We start from the raw sequence: 26,754 nt of genomic DNA on the forward strand, positions 1-26,754 counted from the left end.
CTTGTCTTGTCTTGTCTTGTCTTGTCTTGTCTTGTCTTGTCTTGTCTTGTCTAGTCTTGTCTTGTCTTGTCTAGTCTTGTCTAGTCTTGTCTTGTCTTGTCTTGTTTTGTCTTGTCTTGTCTTGTCTTGTTTTTTCTTGTCTTGTCTTGTCTGGTCTTGTCTTGTCTTGTCTTGTCTTGTCTTGTCTAGTCTTGTCTAGTCTTGTCTTGTCTAGTCTTGTCTAGTCTTGTCTAGTCTTGTCTAGTCTTGTCTTGTCTTGTCTTGTCTTGTCTTGTCTTGTCTTGTCTTGTCTTGTCTTGTCTTCTCTTGTCTTGTCTTGTCTTGTCTTGTCTAGTCTTGTCTTGTCTTGTCTTGTCTTGTCTTGTCTTGTCTTGTCTTGTCTTGTCTTGTCTTGTCTTGTCTTGTCTTGTCTTGTCTTGTCTAGTCTTGTCTTGTCTTGTCTTGTCTTGTCTTGTCTTGTCTTGTCTTGTCTTGTCTTGTCTTGTCTTGTCTTGTCTTGTCTTGTCTTGTCTTGTCTTGTCTTGTCTTGTCTTGTCTTGTCTTGTCTTGTCTTGTCTTGTCTTGTCTTGTCTTGTCTTGTCTTGTCTTGTCTGGTCTTGTCTTGTCTTGTCTTGTGTAGTCTTGTCTTGTCTTGTCTTGTCTAGTCTTCTTTAGTCTTGTCTTGTCTTTTCTTGTCTGGTCTTGTCTTGTCTTGTCTAGTCTTGTCTAGTCTTGTCTTGTCTTGTCTTGTCTTGTCTTGTCTTGTCTTGTCTAGTCTTGTCTTGTCTTGTCTTGTCTTGTCTTGTCTTGTCTTGACTTGTCTTGTCTTGTCTTGTCTTGTCTTGTCTTGTCTTGTCTTGTCTAGCCTTGTCTTGTCTTGTCTCGCCTTGTCTTGTCTTGTCTTGTATAGTCTTGTCTAGTCTTGTCTAGTCTTGTCTAGTCTTGTCTTGTCTTGTCTTGTCTTGTCTTGTCTTGTCTTGTCTTGTCTAGTCTTGTCTAGTCTTGTCTTGTCTTGTCTTGTTTTGTCTTGTCTTGTCTTGTCTTTTCTTGTCAGGTCTTGTCTTGTCTTGTCTTGTCTAGTCTTGTCTTGTCTAGTCTTGTCTAGTCTTGTCTAGTCTTGTCTTGTCTTGTCTTGTCTTGTCTTGTCTTGTCTTGTCTTGTCTTGTCTTGTCTTGTCTTGTCTTGTCTTGTCTTGTCTTGTCTTGTCTAGTCTTGTCTAGTCTTGTCTAATCTTGTCTTGTCTTGTCTTGTCTTGTCTTGTCTTGTCTTGTCTTGTCTTGTCTTGTCTTGTCTAGTCTTGTCTAGTCTTGTCTGGTCTTGTCTTGTCTTGTCTTGTCTTGTCTTGTCTTGTCTTGTCTTGTCTTGTCTTGTCTAGTCTTGTCTAGTCTTGTCTTGTATTGTCTTGTCTAGTCTTGTCTTGTCTTGTCTTGTTTTGTCATGTCATGTCTTGTCTTGTCTTGTCTTGTCTTGTCTTGTCTTGTCTTGTCTTGTCTAGTCTTGTCTAGTCTTGTCTAGTCTTGTCTAGTCTTGTCTTGTCTTGTCTTGTCTTGTCTTGTCTTGTCTTGTCTTGTCTTGTCTTGTCTTGTCTAGTCTTGTCTTGTCTTGTCTTGTCTTGTCTTGTCTTGTCTTGTCTTGTCTTGTCTTCTCTTGTCTTGTCTTGTCTTGTCTTGTCTAGTCTTGTCTTGTCTTGTCTTGTCTTGTCTTGTCTTGTCTTGTCTTGTCTTGTCTTGTCTTGTCTAGTCTTGTCTTGTCTTGTCTTGTCTTGTCTTGTCTTGTCTTGTCTTGTCTTGTCTTGTCTTGTCTTGTCTTGTCTTGTCTTGTCTTGTCTTGTCTTGTCTTGTCTTGTCTTGTCTTGTCTTGTCTTGTCTTGTCTTGTCTTGTCTTGTCTTGTCTTGTCTTGTCTAGTCTTGTCTAGTCTTGTCTAGTCTTGTCTAGTCTTGTCTGGTCTTGTCTTGTCTAGTCTTGTCTTGTCTTGTCTTGTCTTGTCTTGTCTTGTCTTGTCTTGTCTTGTCTTGTCTTGTCTTGTCTTGTCTTGTCTTGTCTTGTCTTGTCTTGTCTAGTCTTGTCTAGTCTTGTCTAGTCTTGTCTTGTCTTGTCTTGTCTTGTCTTGTCTTGTCTTGTCTTGTCTTGTCTTGTCTTGTCTTGTCTTGTCTTGTCTTGTCTTGTCTTGTCTTGTCTTGTCTTGTCTAGTCTTGTCTAGTCTTGTCTAGTCTTGTCTAGTCTTGTCTTGTCTTGTCTTGTCTTGTCTTGTCTTGTCTTGTCTTGTCTTGTCTTGTCTTGTCTTGTCTTGTCTTGTCTTGTCTTGTCTTGTCTTGTCTTGTCTTGTCTTGTCTTGTCTTGTCTTGTCTTGTCTTGTCTTGTCTTGTCTTGTCTTGTCTTGTCTTGTCTTGTCTTGTCTTGTCTTGTCTTGTCTTGTCTTGTCTTGTCTTGTCTTGTCTTGTCTTGTCTTGTCTTGTCTTGTCTTGTCTTGTCTTGTCTTGTCTTGTCTTGTCTTGTCTTGTCTTGTCTTGTCTTGTCTTGTCTTGTCTTGTCTTGTCTTGTCTTGTCTTGTCTTGTCTTGTCTTGTCTTGTCTTGTCTTGTCTTGTCTTGTCTTGTCTTGTCTTGTCTAGTCTTGTCTAGTCTTGTCTAGTCTTGTCTAGTCTTGTCTGGTCTTGTCTTGTCTTGTCTTGTCTAGTCTTGTCTTGTCTTGTCTTGACTTGTCTTGTCCTGTCTTGTCTTGTCGTGTCTTGTCTTGTCTTGTCTTATCTTGTCCTGTCCTGTCCTGTCCTGTCCTGTCCTGTCCTGTCCTGTCCTGCCTTGTCTTGTCTTCTCATGTCATGTCATGTCATGTCATATTGTGTTGTGTTGTTTTGTCTTGTCCTGTCTTGTTTTGTCATGTCATGTCATGTCATGTTGTGTTGTGTTGTTTTGTCTTGTCTTGTCTTGTTTTGTCTAGTCTTGTCTAGTCTTGTCTTGTCTTGTCTAGTCTTGTCTAGTCTTGTCTAGTCTTGTCTAGTCTTGTCTTGTCTTGTCTTGTCTTGTCTTGTCTTGTCTTGTCTTGTCTTGTCTTGTCTTGTCTTGTCTTGTCTTGTCTTGTCTTGTCTTGTCTTGTCTTGTCTTGTCTTGTCTTGTCTTGTCTTGTCTTGTCTTGTCTTGTCTTGTCTTGTCTTGTCTTGTCTTGTCTTGTCTTGTCTTGTCTTGTCTTGTCTTGTCTTGTCTTGTCTTGTCTTGTCTTGTCTTGTCTTGTCTTGTCTTGTCTTGTCTTGTCTTGTCTTGTCTTGTCTTGTCTTGTCTTGTCTTGTCTTGTCTTGTCTTGTCTTGTCTTGTCTTGTCTTGTCTTGTCTTGTCTTGTCTTGTCTTGTCTTGTCTTGTCTTGTCTTGTCTTGTCTTGTCTTGTCTTGTCTTGTCTTGTCTTGTCTTGTCTTGTCTTGTCTTGTCTTGTCTTGTCTTGTCTTGTCTTGTCTTGTCTTGTCTTGTCTTGTCTTGTCTTGTCTTGTCTTGTCTTGTCTTGTCTTGTCTAGTCTTGTCTAGTCTTGTCTAGTCTTGTCTAGTCTTGTCTGGTCTTGTCTTGTCTTGTCTAGTCTTGTCTTGTCTTGTCTTGACTTGTCTTGTCCTGTCTTGTCTTGTCGTGTCTTGTCTTGTCTTGTCTTATCTTGTCCTGTCCTGTCCTGTCCTGTCCTGTCCTGTCCTGTCCTGTCCTGCCTTGTCTTGTCTTCTCATGTCATGTCATGTCATGTCATATTGTGTTGTGTTGTTTTGTCTTGTCCTGTCTTGTTTTGTCATGTCATGTCATGTCATGTTGTGTTGTGTTGTTTTGTCTTGTCTTGTCTTGTTTTGTCTAGTCTTGTCTAGTCTTGTCTTGTCTTGTCTAGTCTTGTCTAGTCTTGTCTGGTCTTGTCTTGTCTTGTCTAGTCTTGTCTTGTCTTGTCTTGACTTGTCTTGTCCTGTCTTGTCTTGTCGTGTCTTGTCTTGTCTTGTCTTATCTTGTCCTGTCCTGTCCTGTCCTGTCCTGTCCTGTCCTGTCCTGTCCTGCCTTGTCTTGTCTTCTCATGTCATGTCATGTCATGTCATATTGTGTTATGTTGTTTTGTCTTGTCTTGTCTTGTTTTGTCATGTCATGTCATGTCATGTTGTGTTGTGTTGTTTTGTCTTGTCTTGTCTTGTCTTGTCTAGTCTTGTCTAGTCTTGTCCTGTCCTGTCCTGCCTTGTCTTGTCTTCTCATGTCATGTCATGTCATGTCATATTGTGTTGTGTTGTTTTGTCTTGTCTTGTCTTGTTTTGTCATGACATGTCATGTCATGTCATGTTGTGTTGTTTTGTCTTGTTTTGTCTTGTCATGTCTTCTCATGTCTTGTCTTGTCTTGTCTTGTCTTGTTTTGTCTTGTCTTGTCTTGTCTTGTCTTGCCTGGTCTTGTCTTGTCTTGTCTTGTCTAGTCTTGTCTTGTCTTGTCTTGTCTAGTCTTGTCTAGTCTTGTCTTTTCTTGTCTGGTCTTGTCTTGTCTTGTCTTGTCTAGTCTTGTCTAGTCTTGTCTTGTCTTGTCTTGTCTTGTCTAGTCTTGTCTAGTCTTGTCTTGTCTTGTCTTGTCTTGTCTGGTCTAGTCTTGTCTAGTCTTGTGTTGTCTTGTGTTGTCTTGTCTTTTCTTGTCTGGTCTTGTCTTGTCTTGTCCTGTCTTGTCTTGTCTAGTCTTGTCTTGTCTTGTCTTGTCTTGTCTTGTCTTGTCTTGTCTAGTCTTGTCTAGTCTTGTCTTGTCTTGTCTTTTCTTGTCTGGTCTTGTCTTGTCTTGTCTTGTCTAGTCTTGTCTAGTCTTGTCTAGTCTTGTCTTGTCTTGTCTTGTTTTGTCTTGTCTTGTCTTGTCTTGTCTTGTCTTGTCTTGTCTTGTCTCGTCTTGTCTTGTCTGGTCTTGTCTTGTCTTGTCTTGTCTTGTCTTGTCTTGTCTTGTCTAGTCTTGTCTAGTCTTGTCTTGTCTTGTCTTGTCTAGTCTTGTCTTGTCTTGTCTTGTCTAGTCTTGTCTAGTCTTGTCTTGTCTAGTCTTGTCTAGTCTTGTCTTGTCTAGTCTTGTCTTGTCTTGTCTTGTCTTGTCTTGTCTTGTCTTGTCTTGTCTTGTCTTGTCTTGTCTTGTCTTGTCTTGTCTTGTCTTGTCTAGTCTTGTCTAGTCTTGTCTAGTCTTGTCTTGTCTTGTCTTGTCTTGTCTTGTCTTGTCTTGTCTTGCCTTGTCTTGTCTTGTCTTGTCTTGTCTTGTCTTGTCTTGTCTTGTCTTGTCTTGTCTTGTCTTGTCTAGTCTTGTCTTGTCTTGTCTAGTCTTGTCTAGTCTTGTCTTGTCTTGTTTTGTCTTGTCTTGTCTTGTCTTGTTTTTTCTTGTCTTGTCTTGTCTGGTCTTGTCTTGTCTTGTCTTGTATTGTCTAGTCTTGTCTAGTCTTGTCTAGTCTTGTCTTGTCTTGTCTTGTCTAGTCTTGTCTAGTCTTGTCTAGTCTTGTCTAGTCTTGTCTTGTCTTGTCTTGTCTTGTCTTGTCTTGTCTTGTCTTGTCTTGTCTTCTCTTGTCTTGTCTTGTCTTGTCTTGTCTAGTCTTGTCTTGTCTTGTCTTGTCTTGTCTTGTCTTGTCTTGTCTTGTCTTGTCTTGTCTTGTCTTGTCTAGTCTTGTCTTGTCTTGTCTTGTCTTGTCTTGTCTTGTCTTGTCTTGTCTTGTCTTGTCTTGTCTTGTCTTGTCTTGTCTTGTCTTGTCTTGTCTTGTCTTGTCTTGTCTTGTCTTGTCTTGTCTTGTCTTGTCTTGTCTTGTCTTGTCTGGTCTTGTCTTGTCTTGTCTTGTGTAGTCTTGTCTTGTCTTGTCTTGTCTAGTCTTGTCTAGTCTTGTCTTGTCTTTTCTTGTCTGGTCTTGTCATGTCTTGTCTAGTCTTGTCTAGTCTTGTCTTGTCTTGTCTTGTCTTGTCTTGTCTTGTCTAGTCTTGTCTTGTCTTGTCTTGTCTTGTCTTGTCTTGTCTTGACTTGTCTTGCCTTGTCTTGTCTTGTCTTGTCTTGTCTTGTCTTGTCTAGCCTTGTCTTGTCCTGTCTTGTCTTGTCTAGTCTTGTCTTGTCTTGTCTTGTCTTGTCTTGTCTTGTCTTGTCTTGTCTAGTCTTGTCTAGTCTTGTCTTGTCTTGTCTTTTCTTGTCTGGTCTTGTCTTGTCTTGTCTTGTCTAGTCTTGTCTAGTCTTGTCTAGTCTTGTCTTGTCTTGTCTTGTTTTGTCTTGTCTTGTCTTGTCTTGTCTTGTCTTGTCTTGTCTTGTCTCGTCTTGTCTTGTCTGGTCTTGTCTTGTCTTGTCTTGTCTTGTCTAGTCTTGTCTAGTCTTGTCTTGTCTTGTCTTGTCTAGTCTTGTCTTGTCTTGTCTTGTCTAGTCTTGTCTAGTCTTGTCTTGTCTAGTCTTGTCTAGTCTTGTCTTGTCTAGTCTTGTCTTGTCTTGTCTTGTCTTGTCTTGTCTTGTCTTGTCTTGTCTAGTCTTGTCTAGTCTTGTCTTGTCTTGTCTTGTCTTGTCTTGTCTTGTCTTGTCTTGTCTAGTCTTGTCTAGTCTTGTCTAGTCTTGTCTTGTCTTGTCTTGTCTTGTCTTGTCTTGTCTTGTCTTGCCTTGTCTTGTCTTGTCTTGTCTTGTCTTGTCTTGTCTTGTCTTGTCTTGTCTTGTCTTGTCTTGTCTAGTCTTGTCTTGTCTTGTCTAGTCTTGTCTAGTCTTGTCTTGTCTTGTTTTGTCTTGTCTTGTCTTGTCTTGTTTTTTCTTGTCTTGTCTTGTCTGGTCTTGTCTTGTCTTGTCTTGTATTGTCTAGTCTTGTCTAGTCTTGTCTAGTCTTGTCTTGTCTTGTCTTGTCTAGTCTTGTCTAGTCTTGTCTAGTCTTGTCTAGTCTTGTCTTGTCTTGTCTTGTCTTGTCTTGTCTTGTCTTGTCTTGTCTTGTCTTCTCTTGTCTTGTCTTGTCTTGTCTTGTCTAGTCTTGTCTTGTCTTGTCTTGTCTTGTCTTGTCTTGTCTTGTCTTGTCTTGTCTTGTCTTGTCTAGTCTTGTCTTGTCTTGTCTTGTCTTGTCTTGTCTTGTCTTGTCTTGTCTTGTCTTGTCTTGTCTTGTCTTGTCTTGTCTTGTCTTGTCTTGTCTTGTCTTGTCTTGTCTTGTCTTGTCTTGTCTTGTCTTGTCTGGTCTTGTCTTGTCTTGTCTTGTGTAGTCTTGTCTTGTCTTGTCTTGTCTAGTCTTGTCTAGTCTTGTCTTGTCTTTTCTTGTCTGGTCTTGTCATGTCTTGTCTAGTCTTGTCTAGTCTTGTCTTGTCTTGTCTTGTCTTGTCTTGTCTTGTCTAGTCTTGTCTTGTCTTGTCTTGTCTTGTCTTGTCTTGTCTTGACTTGTCTTGCCTTGTCTTGTCTTGTCTTGTCTTGTCTTGTCTTGTCTAGCCTTGTCTTGTCCTGTCTTGTCTTGTCTAGTCTTGTCTTGTCTTGTCTTGTCTTGTCTTGTCTTGTCTTGTCTAGTCTTGTCTAGTCTTGTCTTGTCTTGTCTTTTCTTGTCTGGTCTTGTCTTGTCTTGTCTTGTCTAGTCTTGTCTAGTCTTGTCTAGTCTTGTCTTGTCTTGTCTTGTTTTGTCTTGTCTTGTCTTGTCTTGTCTTGTCTTGTCTTGTCTTGTCTCGTCTTGTCTTGTCTGGTCTTGTCTTGTCTTGTCTTGTCTTGTCTAGTCTTGTCTAGTCTTGTCTTGTCTTGTCTTGTCTAGTCTTGTCTTGTCTTGTCTTGTCTAGTCTTGTCTAGTCTTGTCTTGTCTAGTCTTGTCTAGTCTTGTCTTGTCTAGTCTTGTCTTGTCTTGTCTTGTCTTGTCTTGTCTTGTCTTGTCTTGTCTAGTCTTGTCTAGTCTTGTCTTGTCTTGTCTTGTCTTGTCTTGTCTTGTCTTGTCTTGTCTAGTCTTGTCTAGTCTTGTCTAGTCTTGTCTTGTCTTGTCTTGTCTTGTCTTGTCTTGTCTTGTCTTGCCTTGTCTTGTCTTGTCTTGTCTTGTCTTGTCTTGTCTTGTCTTGTCTTGTCTTGTCTTGTCTTGTCTTGTCTAGTCTTGTCTTGTCTTGTCTAGTCTTGTCTAGTCTTGTCTTGTCTTGTTTTGTCTTGTCTTGTCTTGTCTTGTTTTTTCTTGTCTTGTCTTGTCTGGTCTTGTCTTGTCTTGTCTTGTATTGTCTAGTCTTGTCTAGTCTTGTCTAGTCTTGTCTTGTCTTGTCTTGTCTAGTCTTGTCTAGTCTTGTCTAGTCTTGTCTAGTCTTGTCTTGTCTTGTCTTGTCTTGTCTTGTCTTGTCTTGTCTTGTCTTGTCTTCTCTTGTCTTGTCTTGTCTTGTCTTGTCTAGTCTTGTCTTGTCTTGTCTTGTCTTGTCTTGTCTTGTCTTGTCTTGTCTTGTCTTGTCTTGTCTAGTCTTGTCTTGTCTTGTCTTGTCTTGTCTTGTCTTGTCTTGTCTTGTCTTGTCTTGTCTTGTCTTGTCTTGTCTTGTCTTGTCTTGTCTTGTCTTGTCTTGTCTTGTCTTGTCTTGTCTTGTCTTGTCTTGTCTGGTCTTGTCTTGTCTTGTCTTGTGTAGTCTTGTGTTGTCTTGTCTTGTCTAGTCTTGTCTAGTCTTGTCTTGTCTTTTCTTGTCTGGTCTTGTCATGTCTTGTCTAGTCTTGTCTAGTCTTGTCTTGTCTTGTCTTGTCTTGTCTTGTCTTGTCTAGTCTTGTCTTGTCTTGTCTTGTCTTGTCTTGTCTTGTCTTGACTTGTCTTGCCTTGTCTTGTCTTGTCTTGTCTTGTCTTGTCTTGTCTAGCCTTGTCTTGTCCTGTCTTGTCTTGTCTAGTCTTGTCTTGTCTTGTCTTGTCTTGTCTTGTCTTGTCTTGTCTAGTCTTGTCTAGTCTTGTCTTGTCTTGTCTTTTCTTGTCTGGTCTTGTCTTGTCTTGTCTTGTCTAGTCTTGTCTAGTCTTGTCTAGTCTTGTCTTGTCTTGTCTTGTTTTGTCTTGTCTTGTCTTGTCTTGTCTTGTCTTGTCTTGTCTTGTCTCGTCTTGTCTTGTCTGGTCTTGTCTTGTCTTGTCTTGTCTTGTCTAGTCTTGTCTAGTCTTGTCTTGTCTTGTCTTGTCTAGTCTTGTCTTGTCTTGTCTTGTCTAGTCTTGTCTAGTCTTGTCTTGTCTAGTCTTGTCTAGTCTTGTCTTGTCTAGTCTTGTCTTGTCTTGTCTTGTCTTGTCTTGTCTTGTCTTGTCTTGTCTAGTCTTGTCTAGTCTTGTCTTGTCTTGTCTTGTCTTGTCTTGTCTTGTCTTGTCTTGTCTAGTCTTGTCTAGTCTTGTCTAGTCTTGTCTTGTCTTGTCTTGTCTTGTCTTGTCTTGTCTTGTCTTGCCTTGTCTTGTCTTGTCTTGTCTTGTCTTGTCTTGTCTTGTCTTGTCTTGTCTTGTCTTGTCTTGTCTAGTCTTGTCTTGTCTTGTCTAGTCTTGTCTAGTCTTGTCTTGTCTTGTTTTGTCTTGTCTTGTCTTGTCTTGTTTTTTCTTGTCTTGTCTTGTCTGGTCTTGTCTTGTCTTGTCTTGTATTGTCTAGTCTTGTCTAGTCTTGTCTAGTCTTGTCTTGTCTTGTCTTGTCTAGTCTTGTCTAGTCTTGTCTAGTCTTGTCTAGTCTTGTCTTGTCTTGTCTTGTCTTGTCTTGTCTTGTCTTGTCTTGTCTTGTCTTCTCTTGTCTTGTCTTGTCTTGTCTTGTCTAGTCTTGTCTTGTCTTGTCTTGTCTTGTCTTGTCTTGTCTTGTCTTGTCTTGTCTTGTCTTGTCTAGTCTTGTCTTGTCTTGTCTTGTCTTGTCTTGTCTTGTCTTGTCTTGTCTTGTCTTGTCTTGTCTTGTCTTGTCTTGTCTTGTCTTGTCTTGTCTTGTCTTGTCTTGTCTTGTCTTGTCTTGTCTTGTCTTGTCTGGTCTTGTCTTGTCTTGTCTTGTGTAGTCTTGTCTTGTCTTGTCTTGTCTAGTCTTGTCTAGTCTTGTCTTGTCTTTTCTTGTCTGGTCTTGTCATGTCTTGTCTAGTCTTGTCTAGTCTTGTCTTGTCTTGTCTTGTCTTGTCTTGTCTTGTCTAGTCTTGTCTTGTCTTGTCTTGTCTTGTCTTGTCTTGTCTTGACTTGTCTTGCCTTGTCTTGTCTTGTCTTGTCTTGTCTTGTCTTGTCTAGCCTTGTCTTGTCCTGTCTTGTCTTGTCTAGTCTTGTCTTGTCTTGTCTTGTCTTGTCTTGTCTTGTCTTGTCTAGTCTTGTCTAGTCTTGTCTTGTCTTGTCTTTTCTTGTCTGGTCTTGTCTTGTCTTGTCTTGTCTAGTCTTGTCTAGTCTTGTCTAGTCTTGTCTTGTCTTGTCTTGTTTTGTCTTGTCTTGTCTTGTCTTGTCTTGTCTTGTCTTGTCTTGTCTCGTCTTGTCTTGTCTGGTCTTGTCTTGTCTTGTCTTGTCTTGTCTAGTCTTGTCTAGTCTTGTCTTGTCTTGTCTTGTCTAGTCTTGTCTTGTCTTGTCTTGTCTAGTCTTGTCTAGTCTTGTCTTGTCTAGTCTTGTCTAGTCTTGTCTTGTCTAGTCTTGTCTTGTCTTGTCTTGTCTTGTCTTGTCTTGTCTTGTCTTGTCTAGTCTTGTCTAGTCTTGTCTTGTCTTGTCTTGTCTTGTCTTGTCTTGTCTTGTCTTGTCTAGTCTTGTCTAGTCTTGTCTAGTCTTGTCTTGTCTTGTCTTGTCTTGTCTTGTCTTGTCTTGTCTTGCCTTGTCTTGTCTTGTCTTGTCTTGTCTTGTCTTGTCTTGTCTTGTCTTGTCTTGTCTTGTCTTGTCTTGTCTAGTCTTGTCTTGTCTTGTCTAGTCTTGTCTAGTCTTGTCTTGTCTTGTTTTGTCTTGTCTTGTCTTGTCTTGTTTTTTCTTGTCTTGTCTTGTCTGGTCTTGTCTTGTCTTGTCTTGTATTGTCTAGTCTTGTCTAGTCTTGTCTAGTCTTGTCTTGTCTTGTCTTGTCTAGTCTTGTCTAGTCTTGTCTAGTCTTGTCTAGTCTTGTCTTGTCTTGTCTTGTCTTGTCTTGTCTTGTCTTGTCTTGTCTTGTCTTCTCTTGTCTTGTCTTGTCTTGTCTTGTCTAGTCTTGTCTTGTCTTGTCTTGTCTTGTCTTGTCTTGTCTTGTCTTGTCTTGTCTTGTCTTGTCTAGTCTTGTCTTGTCTTGTCTTGTCTTGTCTTGTCTTGTCTTGTCTTGTCTTGTCTTGTCTTGTCTTGTCTTGTCTTGTCTTGTCTTGTCTTGTCTTGTCTTGTCTTGTCTTGTCTTGTCTTGTCTTGTCTGGTCTTGTCTTGTCTTGTCTTGTGTAGTCTTGTCTTGTCTTGTCTTGTCTAGTCTTGTCTAGTCTTGTCTTGTCTTTTCTTGTCTGGTCTTGTCATGTCTTGTCTAGTCTTGTCTAGTCTTGTCTTGTCTTGTCTTGTCTTGTCTTGTCTTGTCTAGTCTTGTCTTGTCTTGTCTTGTCTTGTCTTGTCTTGTCTTGACTTGTCTTGCCTTGTCTTGTCTTGTCTTGTCTTGTCTTGTCTTGTCTAGCCTTGTCTTGTCCTGTCTTGTCTTGTCTAGTCTTGTCTTGTCTTGTCTTGTCTTGTCTTGTCTTGTCTTGTCTAGTCTTGTCTAGTCTTGTCTTGTCTTGTCTTTTCTTGTCTGGTCTTGTCTTGTCTTGTCTTGTCTAGTCTTGTCTAGTCTTGTCTAGTCTTGTCTTGTCTTGTCTTGTTTTGTCTTGTCTTGTCTTGTCTTGTCTTGTCTTGTCTTGTCTTGTCTCGTCTTGTCTTGTCTGGTCTTGTCTTGTCTTGTCTTGTCTTGTCTAGTCTTGTCTAGTCTTGTCTTGTCTTGTCTTGTCTAGTCTTGTCTTGTCTTGTCTTGTCTAGTCTTGTCTAGTCTTGTCTTGTCTAGTCTTGTCTAGTCTTGTCTTGTCTAGTCTTGTCTTGTCTTGTCTTGTCTTGTCTTGTCTTGTCTTGTCTTGTCTAGTCTTGTCTAGTCTTGTCTTGTCTTGTCTTGTCTAGTCTTGTCTAGTCTTGTCTTGTCTAGTCTTGTCTTGTCTTGTCTTGTCTTGTCTTGTCTTGTCTTGTCTTGTCTAGTCTTGTCTAGTCTTGTCTTGTCCTGTCCTGTCTTGTCTTGTTTTGTCATGTCATGTCATGTCATGTCATGTTGTGTTGTGTTGTTTTGTCTTGTCTTGTCTTGTTTTGTCTTGTTTTGTCTTGTCATGTCTTCTCATGTCTTGTCTTGTCTTGTCTTGTCTTGTCTTGTCTTGTCTTGTCTTGTCTTGTCTTGTTTTGTCTTGTCATGTCTTCTCATGCCTTGTCTTGTCTTGTCATGTCTTGTCTTGTCTTGTCTTGTCTAGTCTTGTCTAGTCTTGTCTAGTCTTGTCTTGTCTTGTCTTGTCTTGTCTTGTCTTGTCTTGTCTTGTCTTGTCTTGTCTTGTCTTGTCTTGTCTTGTCTTGTCTAGTCTTGTCTAGTCTTGTCTAGTCTTGTCTTGTCTTGTCTTGTCTTGTCTTGTCTTGTCTTGTCTTGTCTTGTCTTGTCTTGTCTTGTCTTGTCTTGTCTAGTCTTGTCTAGTCTTGTCTGGTCTTGTCTTGACTTGTCTTGTCTTGTCTTGTCTTGTCTTGTCTTGTCTTGTCTTGTCTTGTCTAGTCTTGTCTAGTCTTGTCTTGTATTGTCTTGTCTAGTCTTGTCTTGTCTTGTCTTGTTTTGTCATGTCATGTCATGTCATGTCATGTTGTGTTGTGTTGTTTTGTCTTGTCATGTCTTCTCATGTCTTGTCTTGTCTTGTCTTGTCTTGTCTTGTCTTGTCTTGTCTTGTCTTGTCTAGTCTTGTCTAGTCTTGTCTTGTCTTGTCTTTTCTTGTCTGGTCTTGTCTTGTCTTGTCTTGTCTAGTCTTGTCTAGTCTTGTCTTGTCTTGTCTTGTTTTGTTTTGTCTTGTCTTGTCTTGTCTTGTCTGGTCTTGTCTTGTCTTGTCTTGTCTAGTCTTGTCTAGTCTTGTCTAGTCTTGTCTAGTCTAGTCTTGTCTAGTCTAGTCTAGTCTTGTCTTGTCTTGTCTTGTCTTGTCTTGTCTTGTCTTGTCTTGTCTAGTCTTGTCTAGTCTTGTCTGGTCTTGTCTTGTCTTGTCTTGTCTAGTCTTGTCTAGTCTTGTATTGTCTTGTCTTGTCTAGTCTTGTCTAGTCTTGTCTTGTCTTGTCTTGTCTTGTCTTGTCTTGTCTTGTCTTGTCTTGTCTTGTCTTGTCTTGTCTTGTCTTGTCTTGTCTTGTCTTGTCTTGTCTTGTCTTGTCTTGTCTTGTCTTGTCTTGTCTTGTCTTGTCTTGTCTTGTCATGTCTTGTCTAGTCTAGTCTTGTCTTGTCTTGTCTTGTCTTGTCTTGTCTTGTCTTGTCTTGTCTTGTCTTGTCTTGTCTTGTCTTGTCTTGTCTTGCCTGGTCTTGTCTTGTCTTGTCTTGTTGTCTTGTCTAGTCTTGTCTAGTCTTGTCTTGTCTTGTCTTGTCTAGTCTTGTCTTGTCTTGTCTTGTTTTGTCATGTCATGTCATGTCATGTTGTGTTGTGTTGTTTTGTCTTGTCATGTCTTCTCATGTCTTGTCTTGTCTTGTCTTGTCTTGTCTTGTCTTGTCTTGTCTTGTCTTGTCTTGTCTAGTCTTGTCTAGTCTTGTCTTGTCTTGTCTTTTCTTGTCTGGTCTTGTCTTGTCTTGTCTTGTCTAGTCTTGTCTAGTCTTGTCTTGTCTTGTCTTGTCTAGTCTTGTCTAGTCTTGTCTAGTCTTGTCTTGTCTTGTCTTGTCTTGTCTTGTCTTGTCTTGTCTTGTCTTGTCTTGTCTTGTCTTGTCTGGTCTTGTCTAGTCTTGTCTTGTCTTGTCTTGTCTTTTCTTGTCTGGTCTTGTCTTGTCTTGTCTTGTCTAGTCTTGTCTAGTCTTGTCTAGTCTTGTCTAGTCTTGTCTTGTCTTGTCTTGTCTTGTCTTGTCTTGTCTTGTCTAGTCTTGTCTAGTCTTGTCTAGTCTTGTCTAGTCTTGTCTTGTCTTGTCTTGTCTTGTTTTGTCTTGTCTTGTCCTGTCTTGTCTTGTCTTGTCTTGTCTTGTCTTGTCTTGTCTTGTCTTGTCTTGTCTTGTCTTGTCTTGTCTTGTCTTGTCTTGTCTTGTCTTGTCTAGTCTTGTCTAGTCTAGTCTTGTCTTGTCTTGTCTTGTCTAGTCTTGTCTAGTCTTGTCTAGTCTTGTCTAGTCTTGTCTTGTCTTGTCTTGTCTTGTCTTGTCTAGTCTTGTCTAGTCTTGTCTGGTCTTGTCTTGTCTTGTCTTGTCTAGTCTTGTCTTGTCTTGTCTTGTCTTGTCTTGTCTAGTCTTGTCTTGTCTTGTCTTGTCTTGTCTTGTCTTGTCTTGTCTTGTCTTGTCTTGTGTCTTGTCTTGTCTTGTCTTGTCTTGTCTTGTCTAGTCTTGTCTTGTCTTGTCTTGTCTTGTCTTGTCTTGTCTTGTCTTGTCTTGTCTTGTCTTGTCTTGTCTTGTCTTGTCTTGTCTTGTCTTGTCTTGTCTTGTCTTGTCTTGTCTTGTCTTGTCTTGTCTTGTCTTGTCTTGTCTTGTCTTGTCTTGTCTTGTCTTGTCTTGTCTTGTCTTGTCTTGTCTTGTCTTGTCTAGTCTTGTCTAGTCTTGTCTAGTCTTGTCTTTTCTTGTCTTGTCTTCTCTTGTCTTGTCTTGTCTTGTCTAGTCTTGTCTAGTCTTGTCTTGTCTAGTCTTTTCTTGTCTGGTCTTGTCTTGTCTTGTCTAGTCTTGTCTAGTCTTGTCTAGTCTTGTCTAGTCTTGTCTTGTCTTGTCTTGTCTAGTCTTGTCTAGTCTTGTCTTGTCTTGTCTAGTCTTGTCTAGTCTTGTCTAGTCTTGTCTTGTCTAGTCTTTTCTTGTCTGGTCTTGTCTTGTCTTGTCTTGTCTTGTCTTGTCTTGTCTTGTCTTGTCTTCTCATGTCATGTCATGTCATGTCATATTGTGTTGTGTTGTTTTGTCTTGTCTTGTCTTGTTTTGTCATGTCATGTCATGTCATGTTGTGTTGTGTTGTTTTGTCTTGTCTTGTCTTGTTTTGTCTAGTCTTGTCTAGTCTTGTCTTGTCTTGTCAAGTCTTGTCTAGTCTTGTCTGGTCTTGTCTTGTCTTGTCTAGTCTTGTCTTGTCTTGTCTTGACTTGTCTTGTCCTGTCTTGTCTTGTCGTGTCTTGTCTTGTCTTGTCTTATCTTGTCCTGTCCTGTCCTGTCCTGTCCTGTCCTGTCCTGTCCTGCCTTGTCTTGTCTTCTCATGTCATGTCATGTCATGTCATATTGTGTTGTGTTGTTTTGTCTTGTCTTGTCTTGTTTTGTCATGTCATGTTGTGTTGTGTTGTTTTGTCTTGTCTTGTCTTGTCTTGTCTAGTCTTGTCTAGTCTTGTCCTGTCCTGTCCTGCCTTGTCTTGTCTTCTCATGTCATGTCATGTCATGTCATATTGTGTTGTGTTGTTTTGTCTTGTCTTGTCTTGTTTTGTCATGACATGTCATGTCATGTCATGTTGTGTTGTTTTGTCTTGTTTTGTCTTGTCATGTCTTCTCATGTCTTGTCTTGTCTTGTTTTGTCTTGTCTTGTCTTGTTTTGTCATGACATGTCATGTCATGTCATGTTGTGTTGTTTTGTCTTGTTTTGTCTTGTTTTGTCTTGTCATGTCTTCTCATGTCTTGTCTTGTCTTGTCTTGTCTTGTCTTGTCTTGTCTAGTCTTGTCTTGTCTTGTCTTGTCTTGTCTTGTCTTGTCTAGTCTTGTCCTGTCCTGTCCTGCCTTGTCTTGTCTTCTCATGTCATGTCATGTCATGTCATATTGTGTTGTGTTGTTTTGTCTTGTCTTGTCTTGTTTTGTCATGACATGTCATGTCATGTCATGTTGTGTTGTTTTGTCTTGTTTTGTCTTGTTTTGTCTTGTCATGTCTTCTCATGTCTTGTCTTGTCTTGTCTTGTCTTGTCTTGTCTTGTCTAGTCTTGTCTTGTCTTGTCTTGTCTTGTCTTGTCTTGTCTTGTCTTGTCTTGTCTTGTCTTGTCTTGTCTTGTCTTGTCTTGTCTTGTCTAGTCTTGTCTAGTCTTGTCTAGTCTTGTCTTGTCTTGTCTTGTCTTGTCTTGTCTTGTCTTGTCTTGTCTTGTCTTGTCTTGTCTAGTCTTGTCTAGTCTTGTCTAGTCTTGTCTTGTCTTTTCTTGTCTTGTCTTGTCTTGTCTTGTCTTGTCTTGTCTTGTCTAGTCTTGTCTAGTCTTGTCTGGTCTTGTCTTGACTTGTCTTGTCTTGTCTTGTCTTGTCTTGTCTTGTCTTGTCTTGTCTTGTCTAGTCTTGTCTAGTCTTGTCTTGTCTTGTCTTGTCTTGTCTTGTCTTGTCTTGTCTAGTCTTGTCTTGTATTGTCTTGTCTAGTCTTGTCTTGTCTTGTCTTGTTTTGTCATGTCATGTCATGTCATGTCATGTTGTGTTGTGTTGTTTTGTCTTGTCATGTCTTCTCATGTCTTGTCTTGTCTTGTCTTGTCTTGTCTTGTCTTGTCTTGTCTTGTCTTGTCTAGTCTTGTCTTGTCTTGTCTTTTCTTGTCTGGTCTTGTCTTGTCTTGTCTTGTCTAGTCTTGTCTAGTCTTGTCTAGTCTTGTCTAGTCTTGTCTTGTCTAGTCTTGTCTAGTCTTGTCTAGTCTTGTCTAGTCTTGTCTTGTCTTGTCTTGTCTTGTTTTGTCTTGTCTTGTCCTGTCTTGTCTTGTCTTGTCTTGTCTTGTCTTGTCTTGTCTTGTCTTGTCTTGTCTTGTCTTGTCTTGTCTTGTCTAGTCTTGTCTAGTCTAGTCTTGTCTTGTCTTGTCTTGTCTAGTCTTGTCTAGTCTTGTCTAGTCTTGTCTAGTCTTGTCTTGTCTTGTCTTGTCTTGTCTTGTCTAGTCTTGTCTTATCTTGTCTTGTCTTGTCTTGTCTAGTCTTGTCTAGTCTTGTCTAGTCTTGTCTGGTCTTGTCTTGTCTTGTCTTGTCTAGTCTTGTCTTGTCTTGTCTTGTCTTGTCTAGTCTTGTCTTGTCTTGTCTTGTCTTGTCTTGTCTTGTCTTGTCTTGTCTTGTCTTGTCTTGTCTTGTCTTGTCTTGTCTTGTCTTGTCTAGTCTTGTCTTGTCTTGTCTTGTCTTGTCTTGTCTTGTCTTGTCTTGTCTTGTCTTGTCTTGTCTTGTCTTGTCTTGTCTTGTCTTGTCTTGTCTTGTCTTGTCTTGTCTTGTCTTGTCTTGTCTTGTCTTGTCTTGTCTTGTCTGTCTTGTCTTGTCTTGTCTTGTCTTGTCTTGTCTTGTCTTGTCTTGTCTTGTCTTGTCTTGTCTTGTCTTGTCTTGTCTTGTCTTGTCTTGTCTTGTCTTGTCTTGTCTTGTCTAGTCTTGTCTAGTCTTGTCTAGTCTTGTCTTTTCTTGTCTTGTCTTCTCTTGTCTTGTCTTGTCTTGTCTAGTCTTGTCTAGTCTTGTCTTGTCTAGTCTTTTCTTGTCTGGTCTTGTCTTGTCTTGTCTAGTCTTGTCTAGTCTTGTCTAGTCTTGTCTAGTCTTGTCTAGTCTTGTCTAGTCTTGTCTAGTCTTGTCTTGTCTTGTCTTGTCTAGCTTGTCTAGTCTTGTCTAGTCTTGTCTTGTCTAGTCTTTTCTTGTCTGGTCTTGTCTTGTCTTGTCTTGTCTTGTCTTGTCTTGTCTTGTCTTGTCTTGTCTTTTCTTGTCTGGTCTTGTCTTGTCTTGTCTTGTCTTGTCTAGTCTTGTCTAGTCTAGTCTTGTCTAGTCTTGTCTAGTCTTGTCTTGTCTTGTCTTGTCTAGTCTTGTCTAGTCTTGTCTAGTCTTGTCTTGTCTTGTCTTGTCTTGTCTTGTCTTGTCTTGTCTTGTCTTGTCTTGTCTTGTCTTGTCTTGTCTTGTCTTGTCTTGTCTTGTCTTGTCTTGTCTTGTCTTGTCTTGTCTTGTCTTGTCTTGTCTTGTCTTGTCTTGTCTTGTCTTGTCTTGTCTTGTCTTGTCTTGTCTTGTCTTGTCTTGTCTTGTCTTGTCTTGTCTTGTCTTGTCTTGTCTTGTCTTGTCTTGTCTTGTCTTGTCTTGTCTTGTCTTGTCTTGTCTTGTCTTGTCTTGTCTTGTCTTGTCTTGTCTTGTCTTGTCTTGTCTTGTCTTTTCTTGTCTGGTCTTGTCTTGTCTTGTCTTGTCTTGTCTTGTCTTGTCTAGTCTTGTCTAGTCTTGTCTAGTCTTGTCTAGTCTTGTCTTGTCTTGTCTTGTCTAGTCTTGTCTAGTCTTGTCTGGTCTTGTCTTGTCTTGTCTAGTCTTGTCTTGTCTTGTCTTGACTTGTCTTGTCCTGTCTTGTCTTGTCGTGTCTTGTCTTGTCTTGTCTTATCTTGTCCTGTCCTGTCCTGTCCTGTCCTGCCTTGTCTTGTCTTCTCATGTCATGTCATGTCATGTCATATTGTGTTGTGTTGTTTTGTCTTGTCTTGTCTTGTTTTGTCATGTCATGTCATGTCATGTTGTGTTGTGTTGTTTTGTCTTGTCTTGTCTTGTTTTGTCTAGTCTTGTCTAGTCTTGTCTTGTCTTGTCTAGTCTTGTCTAGTCTTGTCTGGTCTTGTCTTGTCTTGTCTAGTCTTGTCTTGTCTTGTCTTGACTTGTCTTGTCCTGTCTTGTCTTGTCGTGTCTTGTCTTGTCTTGTCTTATCTTGTCCTGTCCTGTCCTGTCCTATCCTGTCCTGTCCTGTCCTGTCCTGCCTTGTCTTGTCTTCTCATGTCATGTCATGTCATGTCATATTGTGTTGTGTTGTTTTGTCTTGTCTTGTCTTGTTTTGTCATGTCATGTCATGTCATGTTGTGTTGTGTTGTTTTGTCTTGTCTTGTCTTGTCTTGTCTAGTCTTGTCTAGTCTTGTCCTGTCCTGTCCTGCCTTGTCTTGTCTTCTCATGTCATGTCATGTCATGTCATATTGTGTTGTGTTGTTTTGTCTTGTCTTGTCTTGTTTTGTCATGACATGTCATGTCATGTCATGTTGTGTTGTTTTGTCTTGTTTTGTCTTGTCATGTCTTCTCATGTCTTGTCTTGTCTTGTTTTGTCTTGTCTTGTCTTGTTTTGTCATGACATGTCATGTCATGTCATGTTGTGTTGTTTTGTCTTGTTTTGTCTTGTTTTGTCTTGTCATGTCTTCTCATGTCTTGTCTTGTCTTGTCTTGTCTTGTCTTGTCTTGTCTAGTCTTGTCTTGTCTTGTCTTGTCTTGTCTTGTCTTGTCTTGTCTTGTCTAGTCTTGTCCTGTCCTGTCCTGCCTTGTCTTGTCTTCTCATGTCATGTCATGTCATGTCATATTGTGTTGTGTTGTTTTGTCTTGTCTTGTCTTGTTTTGTCATGACATGTCATGTCATGTCATGTTGTGTTGTTTTGTCTTGTTTTGTCTTGTTTTGTCTTGTCATGTCTTCTCATGTCTTGTCTTGTCTTGTCTTGTCTTGTCTTGTCTTGTCTAGTCTTGTCTTGTCTTGTCTTGTCTTGTCTTGTCTTGTCTTGTCTTGTCTTGTCTTGTCTTGTCTTGTCTTGTCTTGTCTAGTCTTGTCTAGTCTTGTCTAGTCTTGTCTTGTCTTGTCTTGTCTTGTCTTGTCTTGTCTTGTCTTGTCTTGTCTTGTCTTGTCTAGTCTTGTCTAGTCTTGTCTAGTCTTGTCTTGTCTTGTCTTGTCTTGTCTTGTCTTGTCTTGTCTTGTCTTGTCTTGTCTAGTCTTGTCTAGTCTTGTCTGGTCTTGTCTTGACTTGTCTTGTCTTGTCTTGTCTTGTCTTGTCTTGTCTTGTCTTGTCTAGTCTTGTCTAGTCTTGTCTTGTCTTGTCTTGTCTTGTCTTGTCTTGTCTTGTCTAGTCTTGTCTTGTATTGTCTTGTCTAGTCTTGTCTTGTCTTGTCTTGTTTTGTCATGTCATGTCATGTCATGTCATGTTGTGTTGTGTTGTTTTGTCTTGTCATGTCTTCTCATGTCTTGTCTTGTCTTGTCTTGTCTTGTCTTGTCTTGTCTTGTCTTGTCTTGTCTAGTCTTGTCTAGTCTTGTCTTGTCTTGTCTTTTCTTGTCTGGTCTTGTCTTGTCTTGTCTTGTCTAGTCTTGTCTAGTCTTGTCTTGTCTTGTCTTGTCTTGTCTTGTCTTGTCTTGTCTTGTCTTGTCTTGTCTTGTCTTGTCTTGTCTTGTCTTGTCTTGTCTTGTCTTGTCTTGTCTTGTCTTGTCTTGTCTTGTCTTGTCTTGTCTTGTCTTGTCTTGTCTTGTCTTGTCTTGTCTTGTCTTGTCTTGTCTTGTCTTGTCTTGTCTTGTCTTGTCTTGTCTTGTCTTGTCTTGTCTTGTCTTGTCTTGTCTTGTCTTGTCTTGTCTTGTCTTGTCTTGTCTTGTCTTGTCTTGTCTTGTCTTGTCTTGTCTTGTCTTGTCTTGTCTTGTCTAGTCTTGTCTAGTCTTGTCTAGTCTTGTCTGGTCTTGTCTTGTCTTGTCTAGTCTTGTCTTGTCTTGTCTTGACTTGTCTTGTCCTGTCTTGTCTTGTCGTGTCTTGTCTTGTCTTGTCTTATCTTGTCCTGTCCTGTCCTGTCCTGTCCTGTCCTGTCCTGTCCTGTCCTGCCTTGTCTTGTCTTCTCATGTCATGTCATGTCATGTCATATTGTGTTGTGTTGTTTTGTCTTGTCTTGTCTTGTTTTGTCATGTCATGTCATGTCATGTTGTGTTGTGTTGTTTTGTCTTGTCTTGTCTTGTTTTGTCTAGTCTTGTCTAGTCTTGTCTAGTCTTGTCTTGTCTTGTCTAGTCTTATCTAGTCTTGTCTGGTCTTGTCTTGTCTTGTCTAGTCTTGTCTTGTCTTGTCTTGACTTGTCTTGTCCTGTCTTGTCTTGTCGTGTCTTGTCTTGTCTTGTCTTATCTTGTCCTGTCCTGTCCTGTCCTGTCCTGTCCTGTCCTGTCCTGCCTTGTCTTGTCTTCTCATGTCATGTCATGTCATGTCATATTGTGTTGTGTTGTTTTGTCTTGTCTTGTCTTGTTTTGTCATGTCATGTCATGTCATGTTGTGTTGTGTTGTTTTGTCTTGTCTTGTCTTGTCTTGTCTAGTCTTGTCTAGTCTTGTCCTGTCCTGTCCTGCCTTGTCTTGTCTTCTCATGTCATGTCATGTCATGTCATATTGTGTTGTGTTGTTTTGTCTTGTCTTGTCTTGTTTTGTCATGACATGTCATGTCATGTCATGTTGTGTTGTTTTGTCTTGTTTTGTCTTGTCATGTCTTCTCATGTCTTGTCTTGTCTTGTCTTGTCTTGTCTTGTCTTGTTTTGTCATGTCATGTCATGTCATGTCATGTCATGTTGTGTTGTGTTGTTTTGTCATGTCTTGTCTTGTCTTGTTTTGTCTTGTTTTGTCTTGTCATGTCTTCTCATGTCTTGTGTTGTCTTGTCTTGTCTTGTCTTGTCTAGTCTTGTCTTGTCTTGTCTTGTCTTGTCTTGTCTTGTCTTGTCTTGTCTTGTCTTGTCTTGTCTTGTCTTGTCTAGTCTAGTCTAGTCTTGTCTTGTCTTGTCTAGTCTTGTCTTGTCTTGTCTTGTCTTGTCTTGTTTTGTCTTGTCTTGTCTTGTCTTGTTTTGTCTTGTTTTGTCTTGTCATGTCTTCTCATGTCTTGTCATGTCTTGTCTTGTCTTGTCTGGTCTTGTCTTGTCTTGTCTAGTCTTGTCTTGTATTGTCTTGTCTTGTCTAGTCTTGTCTAGTCTTGTCTTGTCTTGTCTTGTCTTGTCTTGTCTAGTCTTGTCTAGTCTTGTCTAGTCTTGTCTTGTCTTGTCTTGTCTTGTTTTTTCTTGTCTTGTCTTGTCTTGTCTTGTCTAGTCTAGTCTAGTCTTGTCTTGTCTTGTCTAGTCTTGTCTTGTCTAGTCTTGTCTAGTCTTGTCTTGTCTTGTCTTGTCTTGTTTTTTCTTGTCTTGTCTTGTCTGGTCTTGTCTTGTCTTGTCTTGTCTTGTCTTGTCTTGTCTAGTCTTGTCTAGTCTTGTCTAGTCTTGTCTTGTCTTGTCTTGTCTTGTCATGTCTTGTCTTGTCTTGTCTGGTCTTGTCTTGTCTTGTCTTGTCTTGTCTTGTTTTTTCTTGTCTTGTCTTGTCTGGTCTTGTCTTGTCTTGTCTTGTCTTGTCTTGTCTTGTCTAGTCTTGTCTAGTCTTGTCTAGTCTTGTCTTGTCTTGTCTTGTCTTGTCTAGTCTTGTCTAGTCTTGTCTAGTCTTGTCTTGTCTTGTCTTGTCTTGTCTTGTCTTGTCTTGTCTTGTCTTGTCTTCTCTTGTCTTGTCTTGTCTTGTCTAGTCTTGTCTTGTCTTGTCTTGTCTTGTCTTGTCTTGTCTTGTCTTGTCTTGTCTTGTCTTGTCTTGTCTTGTCTTGTCTTGTCTAGTCTTGTCTTGTCTTGTCTTGTCTTGTCTTGTCTTGTCTTGTCTTGTCTTGTCTTGTCTTGTCTTGTCTTGTCTTGTCTTGTCTTGTCTTGTCTTGTCTTGTCTTGTCTTGTCTTGTCTTGTCTTGTCTTGTCTTGTCTTGTCTTGTCTTGTCTTGTCTTGTCTTGTCTTGTCTTGTCTTGTCTTGTCTTGTCTTGTCTTGTCTTGTCTTGTCTGGTCTTGTCTTGTCTTGTCTTGTGTAGTCTTGTCTTGTCTTGTCTTGTCTAGTCTTGTCTAGTCTTGTCTTGTCTTTTCTTGTCTGGTCTTGTCTTGTCTTGTCTAGTCTTGTCTAGTCTTGTCTTGTCTTGTCTTGTCTTGTCTTGTCTTGTCTTGTCTTGTCTAGTCTTGTCTTGTCTTGTCTTGTCTTGTCTTGTCTTGTCTTGACTTGTCTTGTCTTGTCTTGTCTTGTCTTGTCTTGTCTTGTCTAGTCTTGTCTTGTCTTGTCTCGTCTTGTCTTGTCTTGTCTTGTATAGTCTTGTCTAGTCTTGTCTAGTCTTGTCTAGTCTTGTCTTGTCTTGTCTTGTCTTGTCTTGTCTTGTCTTGTCTTGTCTTGTCTTGTCTAGTCTTGTCTTGTCTTGTTTTGTCTTGTCTTGTCTTGTCTTTTCTTGTCTGGTCTTGTCTTGTCTTGTCTTGTCTAGTCTTGTCTAGTCTTGTCTTGTCTTGTCTTGTCTAGTCTTGTCTCGTCTTGTCTTGTCTTGTCCTGTCCTGTCCTGTCTTGTCTTGTTTTGTCATGTCATGTCATGTCATGTCATGTTGTGTTGTGTTGTTTTGTCTTGTCTTGTCTTGTTTTGTCTTGTTTTGTCTTGTCATGTCTTCTCATGTCTTGTCTTGTCTTGTCTTGTCTTGTCTTGTCTTGTCTTGTCTTGTTTTGTCTTGTCATGTCTTCTCATGCCTTGTCTTGTCTTGTCATGTCTTGTCTTGTCATGTCTTGTCTTGTCTTGTCTTGTCTAGTCTTGTCTAGTCTTGTCTAGTCTTGTCTTGTCTTGTCTTGTCTTGTCTTGTCTTGTCTTGTCTTGTCTTGTCTTGTCTTGTCTTGTCTTGTCTTGTCTTGTCTTGTCTAGTCTTGTCTAGTCTTGTCTAGTCTTGTCTTGTCTTGTCTTGTCTTGTCTTGTCTTGTCTTGTCTTGTCTTGTCTTGTCTAGTCTTGTCTAGTCTTGTCTGGTCTTGTCTTGACTTGTCTTGTCTTGTCTTGTCTTGTCTTGTCTTGTCTTGTCTTGTCTAGTCTTGTCTAGTCTTGTCTTGTATTGTCTTGTCTAGTCTTGTCTTGTCTTGTCTTGTTTTGTCATGTCATGTCATGTCATGTCATGTTGTGTTGTGTTGTTTTGTCTTGTCATGTCTTCTCATGTCTTGTCTTGTCTTGTCTTGTCTTGTCTTGTCTTGTCTTGTCTTGTCTTGTCTAGTCTTGTCTAGTCTTGTCTTGTCTTGTCTTTTCTTGTCTGGTCTTGTCTTGTCTTGTCTTGTCTAGTCTTGTCTAGTCTTGTCTTGTCTTGTCTTGTTTTGTTTTGTCTTGTCTTGTCTTGTCTTGTCTGGTCTTGTCTTGTCTTGTCTTGTCTAGTCTTGTCTAGTCTTGTCTAGTCTTGTCTAGTCTTGTCTAGTCTAGTCTTGTCTAGTCTAGTCTAGTCTTGTCTTGTCTTGTCTTGTCTTGTCTTGTCTTGTCTTGTCTAGTCTTGTCTAGTCTTGTCTGGTCTTGTCTTGTCTTGTCTTGTCTAGTCTTGTCTAGTCTTGTATTGTCTTGTCTTGTCTAGTCTTGTCTAGTCTTGTCTTGTCTTGTCTTGTCTTGTCTTGTCTTGTCTTGTCTTGTCTTGTCTTGTCTTGTCTTGTCTTGTCTTGTCTTGTCTTGTCTTGTCTTGTCTTGTCTTGTCTTGTCTTGTCTTGTCTTGTCTTGTCTTGTCTTGTCTTGTCTTGTCTTGTCTTGTCTTGTCTTGTCATGTCTTGTCTAGTCTAGTCTTGTCTTGTCTTGTCTTGTCTTGTCTTGTCTTGTCTTGTCTTGTCTTGTCTTGTCTTGTCTTGTCTTGTCTTGTCTTGTCTTGTCTTGCCTGGTCTTGTCTTGTCTTGTCTTGTTGTCTTGTCTAGTCTTGTCTAGTCTTGTCTTGTCTTGTCTTGTCTAGTCTTGTCTTGTCTTGTCTTGTTTTGTCATGTCATGTCATGTCATGTTGTGTTGTGTTGTTTTGTCTTGTCATGTCTTCTCATGTCTTGTCTTGTCTTGTCTTGTCTTGTCTTGTCTTGTCTTGTCTTGTCTAGTCTTGTCTAGTCTTGTCTTGTCTTGTCTTTTCTTGTCTGGTCTTGTCTTGTCTTGTCTTGTCTAGTCTTGTCTAGTCTTGTCTTGTCTTGTCTTGTCTTGTCTAGTCTTGTCTAGTCTTGTCTAGTCTTGTCTTGTCTTGTCTTGTCTTGTCTTGTCTTGTCTTGTCTTGTCTTGTCTTGTCTTGTCTTGTCTTGTCTGGTCTTGTCTAGTCTTGTCTTGTCTTGTCTTGTCTTTTCTTGTCTGGTCTTGTCTTGTCTTGTCTTGTCTAGTCTTGTCTAGTCTTGTCTAGTCTTGTCTAGTCTTGTCTTGTCTTGTCTTGTCTTGTCTTGTCTTGTCTTGTCTAGACTTGTCTAGTCTTGTCTAGTCTTGTCTAGTCTTGTCTTGTCTTGTCTTGTCTTGTTTTGTCTTGTCTTGTCCTGTCTTGTCTTGTCTTGTCTTGTCTTGTCTTGTCTTGTCTTGTCTTGTCTTGTCTTGTCTTGTCTTGTCTTGTCTAGTCTTGTCTAGTCTAGTCTTGTCTTGTCTTGTCTTGTCTAGTCTTGTCTAGTCTTGTCTAGTCTTGTCTAGTCTTGTCTTGTCTTGTCTTGTCTTGTCTTGTCTTGTCTAGTCTTGTCTTATCTTGTCTTGTCTTGTCTTGTCTAGTCTTGTCTAGTCTTGTCTGGTCTTGTCTTGTCTTGTCTTGTCTAGTCTTGTCTTGTCTTGTCTTGTCTTGTCTTGTCTTGTCTAGTCTTGTCTTGTCTTGTCTTGTCTTGTCTTGTCTTGTCTTGTCTTGTCTTGTCTTGTCTTGTCTTGTCTTGTCTTGTCTTGTCTTGTCTAGTCTTGTCTTGTCTTGTCTTGTCTTGTCTTGTCTTGTCTTGTCTTGTCTTGTCTTGTCTTGTCTTGTCTTGTCTTGTCTTGTCTTGTCTTGTCTTGTCTTGTCTTGTCTTGTCTTGTCTTGTCTTGTCTTGTCTTGTCTTGTCTTGTCTTGTCTTGTCTTGTCTTGTCTTGTCTTGTCTTGTCTTGTCTTGTCTTGTCTTGTCTTGTCTTGTCTTGTCTAGTCTTGTCTTGTCTTGTCTTGTCTTGTCTAGTCTTGTCTTGTCTTGTCTTGTCTTGTCTTGTCTTGTCTTGTCTTGTCTTGTCTTGACTTGTCTTGTCTTGTCTTGTCTTGTCTTGTCTTGTCTTGTCTAGTCTTGTCTTGTCTTGTCTCGTCTTGTCTTGTCTTGTTTTGTCTTGTCTTGTCTTGTTTTGTCATGACATGTCATGTCATATTGTGTTGTGTTGTTTTGTCTTGTTTTGTCTTGTTTTGTCTTGTCATGTCTTCTCATGTCTTGTCTTGTCTTGTCTTGTCTTGTCTTGTCTTGTCTAGTCTTGTCTTGTCTTGTCTTGTCTTGTCTTGTCTTGTCTTGTCTTGTCTTGTCTTGTCTTGTCTTGTCTTGTCTTGTCTTGTCTTGTCTTGTCTTGTCTTGTCTTGTCTTGTCTTGTCTTGTCTTGTCTTGTCTTGTCTTGTCTAGTCTTGTCTTGTCTTGTCTTGTCTTGTCTTGTCTTGTCTTGTCTTGTCTTGTCTTGTCTTGTCTTGTCTTGTCTTGTCTTGTCTTGTCTTGTCTTGTCTTGTCTTGTCTTGTCTTGTCTTGTCTTGTCTTGTCTTGTCTTGTCATGACATGTCATGTCATGTCATGTTGTGTTGTTTTGTCTTGTTTTGTCTGGTCTTGTCTAGTCTTGTCTTGTCTTGTCTTGTCTTTTCTTGTCTGGTCTTGTCTTGTCTTGTCTTGTCTAGTCTTGTCTAGTCTTGTCTAGTCTTGTCTAGTCTTGTCTTGTCTTGTCTTGTCTTGTCTTGTCTTGTCTTGTCTAGTCTTGTCTAGTCTTGTCTAGTCTTGTCTAGTCTTGTCTTGTCTTGTCTTGTCTTGTTTTGTCTTGTCTTGTCCTGTCTTGTCTTGTCTTGTCTTGTCTTGTCTTGTCTTGTCTTGTCTTGTCTTGTCTTGTCTTGTCTTGTCTTGTCTTGTCTTGTCTTGTCTAGTCTTGTCTTGTCTTGTCTTGTCTTGTCTTGTCTTGTCTTGTCTTGTCTAGTCTTGTCTTGTCTTGTCTTGTCTTGTCTTGTCTTGTCTTGACTTGTCTTGTCTTGTCTTGTCTTGTCTTGTCTTGTCTTGTCTAGTCTTGTCTAGTCTTGTCTTGTCTTGTCTTGTCTAGTCTTGTCTAGTCTTGTCTTGTCTTGTCTTGTCTTGTCTTGTCTTGTCTTGTCTTGTCTTGTCTTGTCTTGTCTTGTCTTGTCTTGTCTTGTCTTGTCTTGTCTTGTCTTG

Source organism: Zeugodacus cucurbitae, chromosome X (genome assembly GCF_028554725.1).
Source record: "Zeugodacus cucurbitae isolate PBARC_wt_2022May chromosome X, idZeuCucr1.2, whole genome shotgun sequence".
Taxonomy (NCBI): Eukaryota; Metazoa; Arthropoda; class Insecta; order Diptera; family Tephritidae; genus Zeugodacus; species Zeugodacus cucurbitae.